Source organism: Hydractinia symbiolongicarpus, chromosome 6 (assembly GCF_029227915.1).
Source record: "Hydractinia symbiolongicarpus strain clone_291-10 chromosome 6, HSymV2.1, whole genome shotgun sequence".
NCBI lineage: Eukaryota > Metazoa > Cnidaria > Hydrozoa > Anthoathecata > Hydractiniidae > Hydractinia > Hydractinia symbiolongicarpus.
In genome coordinates this window covers 27391793-27414513 of record NC_079880.1, presented here as the reverse complement: position 1 = coordinate 27414513, position 22721 = coordinate 27391793, and the positions used below count along the sequence as shown (strand labels likewise).

The window sequence follows — 22721 nt, the reverse complement described above, 5'->3', positions numbered from 1 at the left end:
TGGGACTTAATTGAACTGATTCTGGACTGTGACCTTATAAATGTGATAAATGAGCCAATTGGATCCAAGGAATAACATTCTTCTTAATTCGACATAATTGCTGAATTCAGCGAATACACTATGCTCTGTGGTAGCGCTGTTTTTAAAAATTTAGGTAAATAAGTCTTTTTTTACTGTGTGACCAATCCTAGCCGTTATCGCGCGCTGAAGAAATAGAGACAGTTTCAAAAACTTCATTTCAATGACTTTCTAGCGGTATCAGTCCGTTTGAGTTACAGCGGTTGCGTCACATATTCGTACCAACATGTATTTAGCGATATTTTGCCGCTATTACTAGGTTGCATCGCTTTTAACAGTGAAACGATTGACTGTGGGACTTAATTGAACTGATTCTGGACTGTGACCTTATAAATGTTATAAATGGGCCAATTGGACTCCAAGGAATAACATTCATCTTAATTCGACATGATTGCTGGAATTCAACGAATACACTATGCTCTGTGGTAGCGCTGTTTTTAAAAATTTAGATAAATAAGTCTTTTTTTACTGTGGAACCAATCCTGGCCTTTAGCACTCACTGAAGAAATAGAGACATTCTCAAAAACTACATCTAATTGACTTCTTGGTGGTATTAATCCGTTTGAGATAAAACGGTTATGTTACATATTCGTACCAACATGTATTTAGTGACATTTTTCCGATATTACTAAGTTATATCGCCTTTAACAATGAATTGATTGGCTGTGGGACTTAATTGAACTAACTTTGGACTGTGACCTGATAAATGTGATAAATGAGACAATTGGACTCCAAAAAATAACATTCTTCTTAATTTGACATGATTGTTGGAAATCAGCGATTACACTATGCTCTTTGGTAGCGCTGTTTTTGAAAATTTAGATAAATAAGTCTTTTTTTAATGTGGAACCAATTATCTCATTGACTTCTTGGTGGTATCAATCCGTTTGAGATACAACGGTTGTGTTACATATTCGTACCAACATGTATTTAGTGACATTTTTCCGATATTACTAAGTTATATCGCTTTTAACAATGAAATGATTGACTGTGGGACTTAATTGAACTAACTTTGGACTGTGACCTGATAAATGTGATAAATGAGACAATTGGACTCCAAGAAATAACATTCTTCTTAATTTGACATGATTGTTGGAAATCAGCGATTACACTGGGCGCTGTGGCAGCACTTCACTTAAAAATTTAGGTAAATAAGTCTTTTTTTACTGTGTGACCAATCCTAGCCGTTATCGCGCGCTGAAGAAATAGAGACAGTTTCAAAAACTTCATTTCAATGACTTTCTAGCGGTATCAGTCCGTTTGAGTTACAACGGTTGCGTCACATATTCGTACCAACATGTATTTAGCGATATTTTGCCGCTATTACTAGGTTGCATCGCTTTTAACAGTGAAACGATTGACTGTGGGACTTAATTGAACTGATTCTGGACTGTGACCTTATAAATGTGATAAATGGGCCAATTGGACTCCAAGGAATAACATTCATCTTAATTCGACATGATTGCTGGAATTCAACGAATACACTATGCTCTGTGGTAGCGCTGTTTTTAAAAATTTAGATAAATAAGTCTTTTTTTACTGTGGAACCAATCCTGGCCTTTAGCACTCACTGAAGAAATAGAGACATTTTCAAAAACTACATCTCGCTGACTTCTTGGTGGTATCAATCCGTTTGAGATACAACGGTTGTGTTACATATTCGTACCAACATGTATTTAGTGACATTTTCCCGATATTACTAAGTTATATCGCTTTTAACAATGAAATGATTGACTGTGGGACTTAATTGAACTAACTTTGGACTGTGACCTGATAAATGTGATAAATGAGACAATTGGACTCCAAGAAATAACATTCTTCTTAATTTGACATGATTGTTGGAAATCAGCGATTACACTGGGCGCTGTGGCAGCACTTCATTTAAAAATTTAGATTAATAAGTCTTTTTTTTCTGTGGGACCAATCCTAGCCGTTATCGCGCGCTGAAGAAATAGAGACAGTTTCAAAAACTACATTTCAATGACGTTCTAACGGTATCAGTCCGTTTGAGTTACAATAGTTGCGTCACATATTCGTACCAACATGTATTTAGCGATATTTTTCTGATTTTACTAGGTTGCATCGCCTTCAACAGTGAAACGATTGACGGTGGGACTTAATTGAACTAACTTTGGACTGTGACCTTATAAATGCAATAAATGAGCCAATTGGATCCAAGGAATAACATTCTTCTTAATTTGACATGATTGCTGGAATTCAGCGAATACACTATGCTCTGTGGTAGCGCTGTTTTTAAAAATTTAGATAAATAAGTCTTTTTTTACTGTGGGACCAATCCTAGCCGTAATCGCGGGCTGAAGAAATAGAGACAGTTTCAAAAACTTCATTTCAATGACTTTCTAGCGGTATCAGTCCGTTTGAGTTACAACGGTTGCGTCACATATTCGTACAAACATGTATTTAGCGATATTTTGTCGCTATTACTAGGTTGCATCGCTTTTAACAGTGAAACGATTGACTGTGGGACTTAATTGAACTGATTCTGGACTGTGACCTTATAAATGTGATAAATGGGCCAATTGGACTCCAAGGAATAACATTCTTCTTAATTCGACATGATTGCTGGAAATCAACGAATACACTATGCTCTGTGGTTGCGCTGTTTTTAAAAATTTAGATAAATAAGTCTTTTTTTACTGTGGAACCAATCCTGGCCTTTAGCACTCACTGAAGAAATAGAGACATTCTCAAAAACTACATCTCATTGACTTCTTGGTGGTATTAATCCGTTTGAGATAAAACGGTTATGTTACATATTCGTACCAACATGTATTTAGTGACATTTTTCCGATATTACTAAGTTATATCTCCTTTAACAATGAAATGATTGGCTGTGGGACTTAGTTGAACTAACTTTGGACTGTGACCTGATAAATGTGGTAAATGAGACAATTGGACTCCAAGAAATAACATTCTTCTTAATTTGACATGATTGTTGGAAATCAGCGATTACACTGGGCGCTGTGGAAGCGCTTCTTATAAAAATTTAGATTAATAAGTCATTTTTTACTGTGGGACCAATCCTAGCCGTTATCGCGCGCTGAAGAAATAGAGACAGTTTCAAAAACAACATTTCAATGACGTTTTAACGGTATCAGTGCGTTTGAGTTACAACGGTTGCGTCACATATTCGTACCAAAATGTATTTAGCGATATTTTTCTGTTATTACTAGGTTGCATCGCCTTTAACACTGAAACGATTGGCGGTGGGACTTAATTGAACTAACTTTGGACTGTGACCTGATAAATGTGATAAATGAGACAATTGGACTCCAAGAAATAACATTCTTCTTAATTTGACATGATTGCTGGAACTCAGCGGTTACACTGGGCGTTGTGGTAGCGCTTCATTTAAAAATTTAAATAAATAAGTCATTCTTTACTATCGGACCAACCCTAGCCGCTATCGCGTGCTGAAGAAAGAACGACAGCTTCAAAAACTTCATTTCAATGACTTTCTAGCGGTATCAGTCCGTTTGAGTTACAACGGCAGGGTCACATATTCGTACCAACATGTATTTAGCGATATTTTTCCGCTATTACTAGGTTGCATCGCTTTTAACAGTGAAACGATTGACTGTGGGACTTAATTAAGCTGATTCTGGACTTTGATCTTTTAAATGCGATAAATGGGCCATCTGGACTCCAAGGAATAACATTCTTCTTAATTCGACATGATTGCTGGGAGTCAGCGGGTACACTATGCTCTGTGGTAGCGCTTTTTTTAAAAATTTAGATAAATAAGTCTTTTTTTACTGTGGAACCAATCCTGGCCGTTAGCACGCACTGAAGAAATAGAGACATTCTCAAAAACTACATCTCATTGACTTCTTGGCGGTATCAATCCGTTTGAGATACAACGGTTGCGTCACATATTCGTACCAACATGTATTTAGTGACATTTTTCCGATATTACTAAGTTATATCGCTTTTAACAATGAAATGATTGAGTGTGGGACTTAATTCAACTAACTTTGGCCTCTGACCTTATAAATGTGATAAATGAGACAATTGGACTCCAAGAAATAACATTCTTCTTAATTTGACATGATTGCCGGAACTCAGCGGTTACACTGGGCGTTGTGGTAGCGCTACATTTAAAAATTTACATAAAAAAGACATTTTTTATTGTGGGACCAATCCTAGCCGTTATCGTGCTCTGAAGAAGTAGCAACAGTTTCAAAAACTACATTTCATTGACTTTCTAACGGTATCAGTCCGTTTGAGTTACAACGGTTGCGTCACATATTCGTACCAACATGTATTTAGCGATATTTTTCTGATTTTACTAGGTTGCATCGCCTTTAACAGTGAAACGATTGACGGTGGGACTTAATTGAACTAACTTTGGACTGTGACCTTATAAATGCAATAAATGAGCCAATTGGATCCAAGGAATAACATTCTTCTTAATTCGACATGATTGCTGGAATTCAGCGAATACACTATGCTCTGTGGTAGCGCTGTTATTAAAAATTTAGATAAATAAGTCTTTTTTTACTGTGGGACCAATCCTAGCCGTTATCGCGCGCTGAAGAAATAGAGACAGTTTCAAAAACTTCATTTCAATGACTTTCTAGCGGTATCAGTCCGTTTGAGTTACAACGGTTGCGTCACATATTCGTACAAACATGTATTTAGCGATATTTTGTCGCTATTACTAGGTTGCATCGCTTTTAACAGTGAAACGATTGACTGTGGGACTTAATTGAACTGATTCTGGACTGTGACCTTATAAATGTGATAAATGGGCCAATTGGACTCCAAGGAATAACATTCTTCTTAATTCGACATGATTGCTGGAAATCAACGAATACACTATGCTCTGTGGTTGCGCTGTTTTTAAAAATTTAGATAAATAAGTTTTTTTTTACTGTGGAACCAATCCTGGCCTTTAGCACTCACTGAAGAAATAGAGACATTCTCAAAAACTACATCTCATTGACTTCTTGGTGGTATTAATCCGTTTGAGATAAAACGGTTATGTTACATATTCGTACCAACATGTATTTAGTGACATTTTTCCGATATTACTAAGTTATATCTCCTTTAACAATGAAATGATTGGCTGTGGGACTTAGTTGAACTAACTTTGGACTGTGACCTGATAAATGTGGTAAATGAGACAATTGGACTCCAAGAAATAACATTCTTCTTAATTTGACATGATTGTTGGAAATCAGCGATTACACTGGGCGCTGTGGAAGCGCTTCTTATAAATATTTAGATTAATAAGTCATTTTTTACTGTGGGACCAATCCTAGCCGTTATCGCGCGCTGAAGAAATAGAGACAGTTTCAAAAACAACATTTCAATGACGTTTTAACGGTATCAGTGCGTTTGAGTTACAACGGTTGCGTCACATATTCGTACCAAAATGTATTTAGCGATATTTTTCTGTTATTACTAGGTTGCATCGCCTTTAACACTGAAACGATTGGCGGTGGGACTTAATTGAACTAACTTTGGACTGTGACCTGATAAATGTGATAAATGAGACAATTGGACTCCAAGAAATAACATTCTTCTTAATTTGACATGATTGCTGGAACTCAGCGGTTACACTGGGCGTTGTGGTAGCGCTTCATTTAAAAATTTAAATAAATAAGTCATTCTTTACTATCGGACCAACCCTAGCCGCTATCGCGTGCTGAAGAAAGAACGACAGCTTCAAAAACTACATTTCAATTACTTTCTAACAGTTTCAGTCCGTTTGAGATACAACGGTTGCGTCACATATTCGTACCAACATGTATTTAGTGACATTTTTCCGATATTACTAAGTTATATCGCTTTTAACAATGAAATGATTGAGTGTGGGACTTAATTCAACTAACTTTGGCCTCTGACCTTATAAATGTGATAAATGAGACAATTGGACTCCAAGAAATAACATTCTTCTTAATTTGACATGATTGCCGGAACTCAGCGGTTACACTGGGCGTTGTGGTAGCGCTACATTTAAAAATTTAAATAAAAAAGACATTTTTTATTGTGGGACCAATCCTAGCCGTTATCGTGCTCTGAAGAAGTAGCAACAGTTTCAAAAACTACATTTCATTGACTTTCTAACGGTATCAGTCCGTTTGAGTTACAACGGTTGCGTCACATATTCGTACCAACATGTATTTAGCGATATTTTTCTGATTTTACTAGGTTGCATCGCCTTTAACAGTGAAACGATTGACGGTGGGACTTAATTGAACTAACTTTGGACTGTGACCTTATAAATGCAATAAATGAGCCAATTGGATCCAAGGAATAACATTCTTCTTAATTCGACATGATTGCTGGAATTCAGCGAATACACTATGCTCTGTGGTAGCGCTGTTATTAAAAATTTAGATAAATAAGTCTTTTTTTACTGTGGGACCAATCCTAGCCGTTATCGCGCGCTGAAGAAATAGAGACAGTTTCAAAAACTTCATTTCAATGACTTTCTAGCGGTATCAGTCCGTTTGAGTTACAACGGTTGCGTCACATATTCGTACAAACATGTATTTAGCGATATTTTGTCGCTATTACTAGGTTGCATCGCTTTTAACAGTGAAACGATTGACTGTGGGACTTAATTGAACTGATTCTGGACTGTGACCTTATAAATGTGATAAATGGGCCAATTGGACTCCAAGGAATAACATTCTTCTTAATTCGACATGATTGCTGGAAATCAACGAATACACTATGCTCTGTGGTTGCGCTGTTTTTAAAAATTTAGATAAATAAGTCTTTTTTTACTGTGGAACCAATCCTGGCCTTTAGCACTCACTAAAGAAATAGAGACATTCTCAAAAACTACATCTCATTGACTTCTTGGTGGTATTAATCCGTTTGAGATAAAACGGTTATGTTACATATTCGTACCAACATGTATTTAGTGACATTTTTCCGATATTACTAAGTTATATCTCCTTTAACAATGAAATGATTGGCTGTGGGACTTAGTTGAACTAACTTTGGACTGTGACCTGATAAATGTGGTAAATGAGACAATTGGACTCCAAGAAATAACATTCTTCTTAATTTGACATGATTGTTGGAAATCAGCGATTACACTGGGCGTTGTGGTAGCGCTACATTTAAAAATTTAAATAAAAAAGACATTTTTTATTGTGGGACCAATCCTAGCCGTTATCGTGCTCTGAAGAAGTAGCAACAGTTTCAAAAACTACATTTCATTGACTTTCTAACGGTATCAGTCCGTTTGAGTTACAACGGTTGCGTCACATATTCGTACCAACATGTATTTAGCGATATTTTTCTGATTTTACTAGGTTGCATCGCCTTTAACAGTGAAACGATTGACGGTGGGACTTAATTGAACTAACTTTGGACTGTGACCTTATAAATGCAATAAATGAGCCAATTGGATCCAAGGAATAACATTCTTCTTAATTCGACATGATTGCTGGAATTCAGCGAATACACTATGCTCTGTGGTAGCGCTGTTATTAAAAATTTAGATAAATAAGTCTTTTTTTACTGTGGGACCAATCCTAGCCGTTATCGCGCGCTGAAGAAATAGAGACAGTTTCAAAAACTTCATTTCAATGACTTTCTAGCGGTATCAGTCCGTTTGAGTTACAACGGTTGCGTCACATATTCGTACAAACATGTATTTAGCGATATTTTGTCGCTATTACTAGGTTGCATCGCTTTTAACAGTGAAACGATTGACTGTGGGACTTAATTGAACTGATTCTGGACTGTGACCTTATAAATGTGATAAATGGGCCAATTGGACTCCAAGGAATAACATTCTTCTTAATTCGACATGATTGCTGGAAATCAACGAATACACTATGCTCTGTGGTTGCGCTGTTTTTAAAAATTTAGATAAATAAGTCTTTTTTTACTGTGGAACCAATCCTGGCCTTTAGCACTCACTGAAGAAATAGAGACATTCTCAAAAACTACATCTCATTGACTTCTTGGTGGTATTAATCCGTTTGAGATAAAACGGTTATGTTACACATTCGTACCAACATGTATTTAGTGACATTTTTCCGATATTACTAAGTTATATCTCCTTTAACAATGAAATGATTGGCTGTGGGACTTAGTTGAACTAACTTTGGACTGTGACCTGATAAATGTGGTAAATGAGACAATTGGACTCCAAGAAATAACATTCTTCTTAATTTGACATGATTGTTGGAAATCAGCGATTACACTGGGCGCTGTGGAAGGGCTTCTTATAAAAATTTAGATTAATAAGACATTTTTTACTGTGGGACCAATCCTAGCCGTTATCGCGCGCTGAAGAAATAGAGACAGTTTCAAAAACAACATTTCAATGACGTTTTAACGGTATCAGTGCGTTTGAGTTACAACGGTTGCGTCACATATTCGTACCAAAATGTATTTAGCGATATTTTTCTGTTATTACTAGGTTGCATCGCCTTTAACACTGAACCGATTGGCGGTGGGACTTAATTGAACTAACTTTGGACTGTGACCTGATAAATGTGATAAATGAGACAATTGGACTCCAAGAAATAACATTCTTCTTAATTTGACATGATTGCTGGAACTCAGCGGTTGCACTGGGCGTTGTGGTAGCGCTTCATTTAAAAATTTAAATAAATAAGTCATTCTTTACTATCGGACCAACCCTAGCCGTTATCGCGTGCTGAAGAAAGAACGACAGCTTCAAAAACTACATTTCAATTACTTTCTAACAGTTTCAGTCCGTTTGAGTTACAACGGTTGGGTCACATATTCGTAGCAACATAAATAAACGAATATTTCTCTGATATTACTAGGTTGCATCGCTTTTATTAGTGAAACGATTGACTGTGGAACTTAATTGAACTAACTTTGGACTGTGACCTGATGAGTGTGATAAATGAAACAATTGGACTCCAAGAAATAACATTCGTCCTAATTTTACATGATTGCCGGAACTCAGCGATTACACTGGGCACTGTGGTAGCGCTTCATTAAAAATTTAAATAAAAAAGTCATTTTTTACTGTGGGACCAATCTTAGCCGTTATCGTGCTCTGAAGAAGTAGCAACAGTTTCAAGAACTACATTTTATTGACTTTCTAACGGTATCAGTCCGTTTGAGTTACAGCAGTTGCGTCACATATTCGTACCAACATGTATTTAGCGATATTTTTCCGCTATTACTAGGTTGCATCGCTTTTAACAGTGAAACGATTGACTGTGGGACTTAATTAAGCTGATTCTGGACTGTGATCTTTTAAATGCGATAAATGGGCCATTTGGACTCCAAGAAATAACATTCTTCTTAATTTGACATGATTGCCGGAACTCAGCGGTTACACTGGGCGTTGTGGTAGCGCTACATTTAAAAATTTAAATAAAAAAGACATTTTTTATTGTGGGACCAATCCTAGCCGTTATCGTGCTCTGAAGAAGTAGCAACAGTTTCAAGAACTACATTTTATTGACTTTCTAACGGTATCAGTCCGTTTGAGTTACAACGGTTGCGTCACATATTCGTACCAAAATGTATTTAGCGATATTTTTCTGTTATTACTAGGTTGCATCGCCTTTAACACTGAAACGATTGGCGGTGGGACTTAATTGAACTAACTTTGGACTGTGACCTGATAAATGTGATAAATGAGACAATTGGACTCCAAGAAATAACATTCTTCTTAATTTGACATGATTGCTGGAACTCAGCGGTTGCACTGGGCGTTGTGGTAGCGCTTCATTTAAAAATTTAAATAAATAAGTCATTCTTTACTATCGGACCAACCCTAGCCGTTATCGCGTGCTGAAGAAAGAACGACAGCTTCAAAAACTACATTTCAATTACTTTCTAACAGTTTCAGTCCGTTTGAGTTACAACGGTTGGGTCACATATTCGTAGCAACATAAATAAACGAATATTTCTCTGATATTACTAGGTTGCATCGCTTTTATTAGTGAAACGATTGACTGTGGAACTTAATTGAACTAACTTTGGACTGTGACCTGATGAGTGTGATAAATGAAACAATTGGACTCCAAGAAATAACATTCGTCCTAATTTTACATGATTGCCGGAACTCAGCGATTACACTGGGCACTGTGGTAGCGCTTCATTAAAAATTTAAATAAAAAAGTCATTTTTTACTGTGGGACCAATCTTAGCCGTTATCGTGCTCTGAAGAAGTAGCAACAGTTTCAAGAACTACATTTTATTGACTTTCTAACGGTATCAGTCCGTTTGAGTTACAGCAGTTGCGTCACATATTCGTACCAACATGTATTTAGCGATATTTTTCCGCTATTACTAGGTTGCATCGCTTTTAACAGTGAAACGATTGACTGTGGGACTTAATTAAGCTGATTCTGGACTGTGATCTTTTAAATGCGATAAATGGGCCATTTGGACTCCAAGAAATAACATTCTTCTTAATTTGACATGATTGCCGGAACTCAGCGGTTACACTGGGCGTTGTGGTAGCGCTACATTTAAAAATTTAAATAAAAAAGACATTTTTTATTGTGGGACCAATCCTAGCCGTTATCGTGCTCTGAAGAAGTAGCAACAGTTTCAAAAACTACATTTCATTGACTTTCTAACGGTATCAGTCCGTTTGAGTTACAACGGTTGCGTCACATATTCGTACCAACATGTATTTAGCGATATTTTTCCGCTATTACTAGGTTGCATCGCTTTTAACAGTGAAACGATTGACTGTGGGACTTAATTGAACTGATTCTGGACTGTGCCCTTATAAATGTAATAAATGAGCCAATTGGACTCCAAGGAATAACATTCTTCTTAATTCGACATGATTGCTGGAATTTAGTGAATACACTATGCTCTTTGGTAGAGCTGTTTTTAAATATTTAGATAAAAAAGTCTTTTTTTACTGTGGAACCAATCCTGGCCGTTAGCACTCACTGAAGAAATAGAGACATTCTCAAAAACAACATTTCATTGACTTCTTGGTGGTATCAATCCGTTTGAGTTACAACGGTTGGGTCACATATTCGTACCAACATAAATAAACGATATTTCTCTGATATTACTAGGTTGCATCGTTTCTATTGGGAAAACGATTGACTGTGGGACTTAATTGAACTAACTTTGGACTGTGACCTGATGAGTGTGATAAATGAGACAATTGGACTCCAAGAAATTACATTCTTCTTACTTTGACATGTTTGTTGAAACTCAGCGATTACACTGGGCGCTGTGGAAGCGCTTCATTTAAGAATTGAGATAAATAAGTCATTTTTTACTGTGGGACCAATCCTAGCCGTCATCGCGCGCTGAAGAAATAGAGACAGTTTCAAAAACTACATTTCAATGACGTTCTAGCGGTATCAATCCGTTTGAGTTAAAACGGCTCCGTCACATATTCGTACCAACATGTATTTAACGCTATATTTCCGCTACTACTAGGTTGCATCGCTTTTAACAGTGAAACGATTGACTGTGGGACATAATTGAACTGATTCTGGACTGTGACCTTATAAATGTAATAAATGAGCCAATTGGACTCCAAGGAATAACATTCTTCCTAATTCGACATGATTGCTGGAAATCAGCGAGTACACTATGCTCTGTGGTAGCGCTTTATTTAAAAATTTGAATAAATAAGTCATTCTTTACTGTCGGACCAATCCTAGCCGTAATAGCGTGCTGAAGAAAGAGTGACAGTTTCAAAAACTACATCTCAATTACTTTCTCACGGTGTCAGTCCGTTTGAGTTACAACGGTTGGGTCACATATTTGTACCAACATTAATTTAGCGATATTTCTCTGATATTACTAGGTTGCATCGCTTTTATTAGTGAAACGATTGACTGTGGGACTTAATTCAACTAACTTTGGCCTGCGACCTGATAAATGTGATAAATGAAACAATTGGACTCCAAGGAATAACATTCTTCTTAATTCGACATGATTGCTGGAAATCAACGAATACACTATGCTCTGTGGTTGCGCTGTTTTTAAAAATTTAGATAAATAAGTCTTTTTTTACTGTGGAACCAATCCTGGCCTTTAGCACTCACTGAAGAAATAGAGACATTCTCAAAAACTACATCTCATTGACTTCTTGGTGGTATTAATCCGTTTGAGATAAAACGGTTATGTTACACATTCGTACCAACATGTATTTAGTGACATTTTTCCGATATTACTAAGTTATATCTCCTTTAACAATGAAATGATTGGCTGTGGGACTTAGTTGAACTAACTTTGGACTGTGACCTGATAAATGTGGTAAATGAGACAATTGGACTCCAAGAAATAACATTCTTCTTAATTTGACATGATTGTTGGAAATCAGCGATTACACTGGGCGCTGTGGAAGCGCTTCTTATAAAAATTTAGATTAATAAGACATTTTTTACTGTGGGACCAATCCTAGCCGTTATCGCGCGCTGAAGAAATAGAGACAGTTTCAAAAACAACATTTCAATGACGTTTTAACGGTATCAGTGCGTTTGAGTTACAACGGTTGCGTCACATATTCGTACCAAAATGTATTTAGCGATATTTTTCTGTTATTACTAGGTTGCATCGCCTTTAACACTGAACCGATTGGCGGTGGGACTTAATTGAACTAACTTTGGACTGTGACCTGATAAATGTGATAAATGAGACAATTGGACTCCAAGAAATAACATTCTTCTTAATTTGACATGATTGCTGGAACTCAGCGGTTGCACTGGGCGTTGTGGTAGCGCTTCATTTAAAAATTTAAATAAATAAGTCATTCTTTACTATCGGACCAACCCTAGCCGTTATCGCGTGCTGAAGAAAGAACGACAGCTTCAAAAACTACATTTCAATTACTTTCTAACAGTTTCAGTCCGTTTGAGTTACAACGGTTGGGTCACATATTCGTAGCAACATAAATAAACGAATATTTCTCTGATATTACTAGGTTGCATCGCTTTTATTAGTGAAACGATTGACTGTGGAACTTAATTGAACTAACTTTGGACTGTGACCTGATGAGTGTGATAAATGAAACAATTGGACTCCAAGAAATAACATTCGTCCTAATTTTACATGATTGCCGGAACTCAGCGATTACACTGGGCACTGTGGTAGCGCTTCATTAAAAATTTAAATAAAAAAGTCATTTTTTACTGTGGGACCAATCTTAGCCGTTATCGTGCTCTGAAGAAGTAGCAACAGTTTCAAGAACTACATTTTATTGACTTTCTAACGGTATCAGTCCGTTTGAGTTACAGCAGTTGCGTCACATATTCGTACCAACATGTATTTAGCGATATTTTTCCGCTATTACTAGGTTGCATCGCTTTTAACAGTGAAACGATTGACTGTGGGACTTAATTAAGCTGATTCTGGACTGTGATCTTTTAAATGCGATAAATGGGCCATTTGGACTCCAAGAAATAACATTCTTCTTAATTTGACATGATTGCCGGAACTCAGCGGTTACACTGGGCGTTGTGGTAGCGCTACATTTAAAAATTTAAATAAAAAAGACATTTTTTATTGTGGGACCAATCCTAGCCGTTATCGTGCTCTGAAGAAGTAGCAACAGTTTCAAGAACTACATTTTATTGACTTTCTAACGGTATCAGTCCGTTTGAGTTACAACGGTTGCGTCACATATTCGTACCAAAATGTATTTAGCGATATTTTTCTGTTATTACTAGGTTGCATCGCCTTTAACACTGAAACGATTGGCGGTGGGACTTAATTGAACTAACTTTGGACTGTGACCTGATAAATGTGATAAATGAGACAATTGGACTCCAAGAAATAACATTCTTCTTAATTTGACATGATTGCTGGAACTCAGCGGTTGCACTGGGCGTTGTGGTAGCGCTTCATTTAAAAATTTAAATAAATAAGTCATTCTTTACTATCGGACCAACCCTAGCCGTTATCGCGTGCTGAAGAAAGAACGACAGCTTCAAAAACTACATTTCAATTACTTTCTAACAGTTTCAGTCCGTTTGAGTTACAACGGTTGGGTCACATATTCGTAGCAACATAAATAAACGAATATTTCTCTGATATTACTAGGTTGCATCGCTTTTATTAGTGAAACGATTGACTGTGGAACTTAATTGAACTAACTTTGGACTGTGACCTGATGAGTGTGATAAATGAAACAATTGGACTCCAAGAAATAACATTCGTCCTAATTTTACATGATTGCCGGAACTCAGCGATTACACTGGGCACTGTGGTAGCGCTTCATTAAAAATTTAAATAAAAAAGTCATTTTTTACTGTGGGACCAATCTTAGCCGTTATCGTGCTCTGAAGAAGTAGCAACAGTTTCAAGAACTACATTTTATTGACTTTCTAACGGTATCAGTCCGTTTGAGTTACAGCAGTTGCGTCACATATTCGTACCAACATGTATTTAGCGATATTTTTCCGCTATTACTAGGTTGCATCGCTTTTAACAGTGAAACGATTGACTGTGGGACTTAATTAAGCTGATTCTGGACTGTGATCTTTTAAATGCGATAAATGGGCCATTTGGACTCCAAGAAATAACATTCTTCTTAATTTGACATGATTGCCGGAACTCAGCGGTTACACTGGGCGTTGTGGTAGCGCTACATTTAAAAATTTAAATAAAAAAGACATTTTTTATTGTGGGACCAATCCTAGCCGTTATCGTGCTCTGAAGAAGTAGCAACAGTTTCAAAAACTACATTTCATTGACTTTCTAACGGTATCAGTCCGTTTGAGTTACAACGGTTGCGTCACATATTCGTACCAACATGTATTTAGCGATATTTTTCCGCTATTACTAGGTTGCATCGCTTTTAACAGTGAAACGATTGACTGTGGGACTTAATTGAACTGATTCTGGACTGTGCCCTTATAAATGTAATAAATGAGCCAATTGGACTCCAAGGAATAACATTCTTCTTAATTCGACATGATTGCTGGAATTTAGTGAATACACTATGCTCTTTGGTAGAGCTGTTTTTAAATATTTAGATAAAAAAGTCTTTTTTTACTGTGGAACCAATCCTGGCCGTTAGCACTCACTGAAGAAATAGAGACATTCTCAAAAACAACATTTCATTGACTTCTTGGTGGTATCAATCCGTTTGAGTTACAACGGTTGGGTCACATATTCGTACCAACATAAATAAACGATATTTCTCTGATATTACTAGGTTGCATCGTTTCTATTGGGAAAACGATTGACTGTGGGACTTAATTGAACTAACTTTGGACTGTGACCTGATGAGTGTGATAAATGAGACAATTGGACTCCAAGAAATTACATTCTTCTTACTTTGACATGTTTGTTGAAACTCAGCGATTACACTGGGCGCTGTGGAAGCGCTTCATTTAAGAATTGAGATAAATAAGTCATTTTTTACTGTGGGACCAATCCTAGCCGTCATCGCGCGCTGAAGAAATAGAGACAGTTTCAAAAACTACATTTCAATGACGTTCTAGCGGTATCAATCCGTTTGAGTTAAAACGGCTCCGTCACATATTCGTACCAACATGTATTTAACGCTATATTTCCGCTACTACTAGGTTGCATCGCTTTTAACAGTGAAACGATTGACTGTGGGACATAATTGAACTGATTCTGGACTGTGACCTTATAAATGTAATAAATGAGCCAATTGGACTCCAAGGAATAACATTCTTCCTAATTCGACATGATTGCTGGAAATCAGCGAGTACACTATGCTCTGTGGTAGCGCTTTATTTAAAAATTTGAATAAATAAGTCATTCTTTACTGTCGGACCAATCCTAGCCGTAATAGCGTGCTGAAGAAAGAGTGACAGTTTCAAAAACTACATCTCAATTACTTTCTCACGGTGTCAGTCCGTTTGAGTTACAACGGTTGGGTCACATATTTGTACCAACATTAATTTAGCGATATTTCTCTGATATTACTAGGTTGCATCGCTTTTATTAGTGAAACGATTGACTGTGGGACTTAATTCAACTAACTTTGGCCTGCGACCTGATAAATGTGATAAATGAAACAATTGGACTCCAAGAAATAACATTCTTTTTACTTTGACATGTTTGTTGAAACTCAGCGATTACACTGGGCGCTGTGGAAGCGCGTCATTTAAGAATTGAGATAAATAAGTCATTTTTTACTGTGGGACCAATCCTAGCCGTTATCGCGAGCTGAAGAAATAGAGACAGTTTCAAAAACTACATTTCAATGACGTTCTAGCGGTATCAGTCCGTTTGAGTTACAACGGTTGCGTCACATATTCGTACCAACATGTATTTAGCGATAAATTTCAAATACTACTAGGTTGCATCGCTTTTAACAGTGAAACGATTGACTGTGGGACATAATTGAACTGATTCTGGACTGTGACCTTATAAAAGTAATAAATGAGGCAATTGGACTTCAAGGAATAACATTCTTCTTAATACGACATGATTGCTGGAAATCAGCGGTTACACTGGGCGTTGTGGTAGCGCTTCATTTAAAAATATAAATAAATAAGCCATTCTTTACTGTCGGACCAATCGTAGCCGTTATCGCGTGCTGAAGAAAGAGCGACAGTTTCAAAAACTACATCTCAATTACTTTCTCACGGTGTCAGTCCGTTTGAGTTACAACGGTTGGGTCACATATTCGTACCAACATTAATTTAGCGATATTTCTCTGATATTACTAGGTTGCATCGCTTTTATTAGTGAAACGATTGACTGTGGGACTTAATTGAACTAACTTTGGACTGTGACCTGATGAGTGTGATAAATGAGACAATTGGACTCCAAGAAATAACATTCTTCTAAAATTTACATGATTGCCGCAAGTCAGCGATTACACTGGGCGCTGTGGTAGCGCTCTATTTAAAAATTTAAATAAAAAAGTCATTTTTTACTGTGGAACCATTTCTAACCGTTATCGTACTCTGAAGAAGTAGCAACAGTTTCAAAAACTACATTTCATTGACTTTCTAACGGTATCAATTCGATTGAGTTACAACGGTTGCGTCACATATTCGTTCCCACATGTATTTAGCGATAGTATTCGGATATCACTAGGTTGCATCGCTTTTAACAGTGAAACGATTGACTGTGTGACTTAATTGAACTGATTCTGGACTGTGACCTTATAAATGCATGAAATGAGCCAATTGGATCCAAGGAATAACAGTTTTCTTAATTCGACATGATTTCTGGAATTCAGCGAATACACTATGCTCTGTGGTAGCGTTGTTTTTAAAAATTTAGATAAATAAGTCTTTTTTTACTGTGGAACCAATCCTGGCCGTTACCACGCACTGAAGAAATAGAGACATTCTCAAAAACTACATCTCAATTACTTTCTCACGGTGTCAGTCCGTTTGAGTTACAACGGTTGGGTCACATATTCGTACCAACATTAATTTAGCGATATTTCTCTGATATTACTAGGTTGCATCGCTTTTATTAGTGAAACGATTGACTGTGGGACTTAATTGAACTAACTTTGGACTGTGACCTGATGAGTGTGATAAATGAGACAATTGGACTCCAAGAAATAACATTCTTCTTAAATTTACATGATTGCCGCAACTCAGCGATTACACTGGGCGCTGTGGTAGCGCTCTATTTAAAAATTTAAATAAAAAAGTCATTTTCTACTGTGGAACAATTTCTAACCGTTATCGTGCTCTGAAGAAGTAGCAACAATTTCAAAAACTACATTTCATTGACTTTCTAACGGTATCAATCCGGTTGAGTTACAACGGTTGCGTCACATATTCGTCCCCACATGTATTTAGCGATAGTATTCGGATATCACTAGGTTGCATCGCTTTTAACAGTGAAACGATTGACTGTGTGACTTAATTGAACTGATTCTGGACTGTGACCTTATAAATGCATTAAATGAGCCAATTGGATCCAAGGAATAACATTTTTCTTAATTCGACATGATTGCTGGAATTCAGCGAATACACTATGCTCTGTGGTAGCGTTGTTTTTAAAAATTTAGATAAATAAGTCTTTTTTTACTGTGGAACCAATCCTGGCCGTTAGCACGCACTGAAGAAATAGAGACATTCTCAAAAACTACATCTCATTGACTTCTTGGCGGTCTCAATCCGTTTGAGATACAACGGTTGCGTCACATATTCGTACCAACATGTATTTAGTGACATTTGTCCGATATTACTAAGTTATATCGCTTTTAACAATGAAATGATTGACTGTGGGACTTAATTCAACTACCTTTGGCCTGTAACGTTATAAATGTGATAAGTGAGCCAGCTGGACTCCAAGAAATAACATTCTTCTTACTTTGACATGATTGTTGGAACTCAGCGATTACACTTGGCGCTGTGGAAGCGCTTCATTTAAAAATTGAGATAAATAAGTCATTTTTTACAGTGGGACCAATCCTAGCCGTTATTGCGCGCTGAAGAAATAGAGACAATTTCAAAAACTATATTCAATGACGTTCTAACGGTATCAGTCACTTTGAGTTACAACGGCTGCGTCACATATTCGTACCAACATGTATTTAGTGACAGTTTTCCGATATTACTAAGTTATATCGCTTTTAAAAATGAAATGATTGACTGTGGGACTTAATTGAACTAAGTTTGGCCTTTGACCTTATAAATGTGATAAGTGAGCCAACTGGACTCTAAAAAAAAATATTCTTCTTACTTTGACATGATTGTTGGAACTCAGCGATTACACTGGGCGCTGTGGAAGCGCTTCATTTTAAAAATGAGATAAATAAGTCATTTTTTACTGTGGAACCAACCCTAGCCGTTATTGCGCGCTGAAGAAATAGAGACAGTTTCAAAAACTTCATTTCAATTATTTTCTGGTGGTATCAATCCGTTTGAGATACAACGGCTGCGTCACATATTTGTATCAACATGTATTTACTGACATTTTTCCTGTATTACTAGGTTGCATCGCTTTTAACACTGAAAAGATTGATTGTGGGACTTAATTAAACTGATTCTGGACTGTGATCTTTTAAATGCGATAAATGGGCCATTTGGACTCCAAGGAATAACATTCTTCTTAATTCGACATGATTGCTGGAATTCAGTGAATACACTATGCTCTTTGGTAGAGCTGTTTTTAAAAATTTAGATAAATAAGTCTTTTTTTACTGTGGAACCAATCCTGGCCGTTAGCACTCACTGAAGAAATAGAGACATTTTCAAAAACTACATCTCATTGACTTCTTGGTGGTATCAATCCGTTTGAGATACAACGGTTGTGTTACATATTCGTACCAACATGTATTTAGTGACATTTTTCCGATATTACTAAGTTATATCGCTTTTAACAATGAAATGAGTGACTGTGGGACTTAATTGAACTAACTTTGGACTGTGACCTGAAAAATGAGATAAATGAGACAATTGGACTCCAAGAAGTAACATTCTTCTTACTTTGACATGTTTGCTGGAACTCACCGATTACACTGGGCGCTGTGGAAGCGCTTCATTTAAAAATTGAGATAAATAAGTCATTTTTTACTGTGGGACCAATCCTAGCCGTTATTGCGCGCTGAAGAAATAGAGACAGTTTCAAAAACTTCATTTCAATTATTTTCTGGTGGTATCAGTCCGTTTGAGTTTCAACGGTTGGGTCACATATTCGTACCAACATGTATTTAGTGACATTTTTCCGATATTACTAAGTTATATCGCTTTTAACAATGAAATGAGTGACTGTGGGACTTAATTGAACTAACTTTGGACTGTGACCTGATAAATGAGAGAAATGAGACAATTGGACTCCAAGAAGTAACATTCTTCTTTTTTTGACATGTTTGCTGGAACTCACGAATTACACTGGGCGCTGTGGAAGCGCTTCATTTAAAAATTGAGATAAATAAGTCATTTTTTACTGTGGGACCAATCCTAGCCGTTATCGCGCGCTGAAGAAATAGAGACAGTTTCAAAAACTTCATTTCAATGACTTTCTAGCGGTATCAGTCCGTTTGAGTTACAACGGCAGGGTCACATATTCGTACCAACATGTATTTAGCGATATTTTTCCGCTATTACTAGGTTGCATCGCTTTTAACAGTGAAACGATTGACTGTGGTACTTAATTGAACTGATTCTGGACTGTGACCTTTTAAATGCGATAAATGGGCATTTTGGACTACAAGGAATAACATTCTTCTTATTTTGACATGTTTGCTGGAACTCAGCGATTACACTGGGCGCTGTGGAAGCGCTTCATTTGAAAATTGAGATAAATAAGTCATTTTTTACTTTGGGACCAATCCTAGCCGTTATCGAACGCTGAAGAAATAGAGACAGTTTCAAAAACTACATTTCAATGACGTTCTAACGGTATCAGTGCGTTTCAGTTACAACGGTTGCGTTACATATTCGTACCAACATGTATTTAGCGATATTTTTCTGTTATTACTAGGTTGCATCGCCTTTAACACTGAAACGATTGAGGTGGGACTTAATTGAACTAACTTTGGACTGTGACCTGATAAATGTGTTAAATGTGACAATTGGACTCAAAGAAATAACATTCTTCTTAATTTGACGTGATTGCTGGAACTCAGCGGTTACACTGGGCGTTGTGGTAGCGCTTCATTTAAAAATTTAAATAAATAAGTCATTCTTTACTATCGGACCAACCCTAGCCGTTATCGCGTGCTGAAGAAAGAGCGACAGCTTCAAAAACTACATTTCAATTACTTTCTAACGGTATCAGTCCGTTTGAGTTACAACGGTTGTGTCACATAATCATACCAACATAAATAAACGATATTTCTCTGATATTACTAGGTTGCATCGCTTTTATTAGTAAAACGATTGACTGTGGAACTTAATTGAACTAACTTTGGACTGTGACCGATAAATGAGATAAATGAGACAATTGGACTCCAAGAAGTAACATTCTTCTTACTTTGACATGTTTGCTGGAACTCACCGATTACACTGGGCGCTGTGGAAGCGCTTCATTTAAAAATTGAGATAAATAAGTCATTTTTTACTGTGGGACCAATCCTAGCCTCTATCGCGCGCTGAAGAAATAGAGACAGTTTCAAAAACTATATTTCAATGACGTTCTAACGGTATTAGTCCCTTTGAGTTACAACAGTTGCGTCACATATTTGCAGCAACATGTATTTAGTGATTTTTTTCCAATATTACTAAGTTGTATCGCTTTTAACAGTGAAGCGATTGACTGTGGGACTTAATTGAACTGATTCTAGACTGTGACCTTATAAATGCGATAAATGAGCCAATTGGACTCTAAGGAATAACATTTTTCTTAATTCGACATGATTGCTGGAATTCAGCGAGTACACTATGCTCTGCGGTAGCGCTTTTTTTTAAAAATTTAGATAAATAAGTTTTTATATACTATGGGACCAATTCTGGCCGTTAGCACGCACTGAAGAAATAGAGACATTCTCAAAAACTAAATCTCACCGACTTCGTGGCAGTATCAATCCGTTTGAGATACAACGGCCGCGTTACATATTCGTACCAACATGTATTTAGCGACATTTTTCCGATATTACTAATTATATCGCTGTTAACAATGAAAAGATTGACTGTGGGACTTAATTGAACTAACTTTGGCCTGTGACCTTATAAATGTGATAAATGTGCCAGTTTGACTACAAGAAATAACATTCTTCTTATTCGACATGATTGCTTGGATTTAGCGAGTGCACTATGCTCTGTGGTAGCGCTTTTTTAAAACATTTAGATAAATAAGTCTATTTTTGCTGTGGGACCAGTCATGGCCGTTGGCACGCACTGAAGAAATAGAGATATTCTCAAAAACTACACCTCATTGACTTCGTAGCAGTATAAATCCGTTTGAGATACAACGGCTGCGTCACATATTCGTACCAACATGTATTTAGTGACATATTTCCGATATTACTAAGCTATATCGCTTTTAACAATGAAACGATTGACTGTGGGACTTAATTGAACTAACTTTGGTCTGTGACCTGATAAATGTGATAAGTGAGCCAACTGGACTCCAAGGAATAACATTCTTCTTAAATTGACATGATTGCTGGATTTCAGCAAGTACACTATGCTCTGTGGTAGCGCTTTTTTTAAAAATTTAGATAAATAAGTCTTTTTTTACTGTGGGACAAATCCTGTCCATTAGCACGCGCTGAAGAAATAGAGACATTGTCAAAAACTAAATCTCAATGACTTCGTGGCGGTATCAATCCGTTTGAGATACAACGGCTGCGTCACATATTCGTATCAACATGTATTTACTGACATTTTTCCGGTATTACTAGGTTGCATCGCTTTTAACAGTGAAACGATTGACTGTGGGACTTAATTAAACTGATTCTGGACTGTCATCTTTTAAATGCGATAAATGGGCCATTTGGACTCCAAGGAATAACATTCTTCTTAATTCGACATGATTGCCGGAACTCAGCGGTTACACTGGGCGTTGTGGTAGCGCTTCATTTAAAAATTTAAATAAAAAAGTCATTTTTTACTGTGGGACTAATCCTAGACGTTATCGTGCTCTGGAGAAGTAGCAACAGTTTCAAAAACTACATTTCATTGACTTTCTAACGGTATCAGTCCGTTTGAGTTACAGCGATTGCGTCACATATTCGTACCAACATGTATTTAGCGATATTTTTCCGCTATTACTAGGTTGCATCGCTTTTAACAGTGAAACGATTGACTGTGGGACTTAATTGAACTGATTCTGGACTGTGACCT

The 22721-nt window shown here is 36.8% G+C and overlaps 1 long non-coding RNA gene across 1 annotated transcript in view; it reads left to right on the top strand.

The window, feature by feature from the left end:
• The window catches only part of LOC130647896 (uncharacterized), a 46513-nt gene extending 26018 nt beyond the window's left edge, over positions 1-20495 (top strand). The window contains exon 3 of the long non-coding RNA XR_008982898.1: positions 20451-20495. This is a non-coding gene — a long non-coding RNA (uncharacterized LOC130647896). The remainder of the gene's footprint in view (positions 1-20450) is intronic.
• The last annotated feature ends 2226 nt before the right edge of the window (positions 20496-22721 follow it).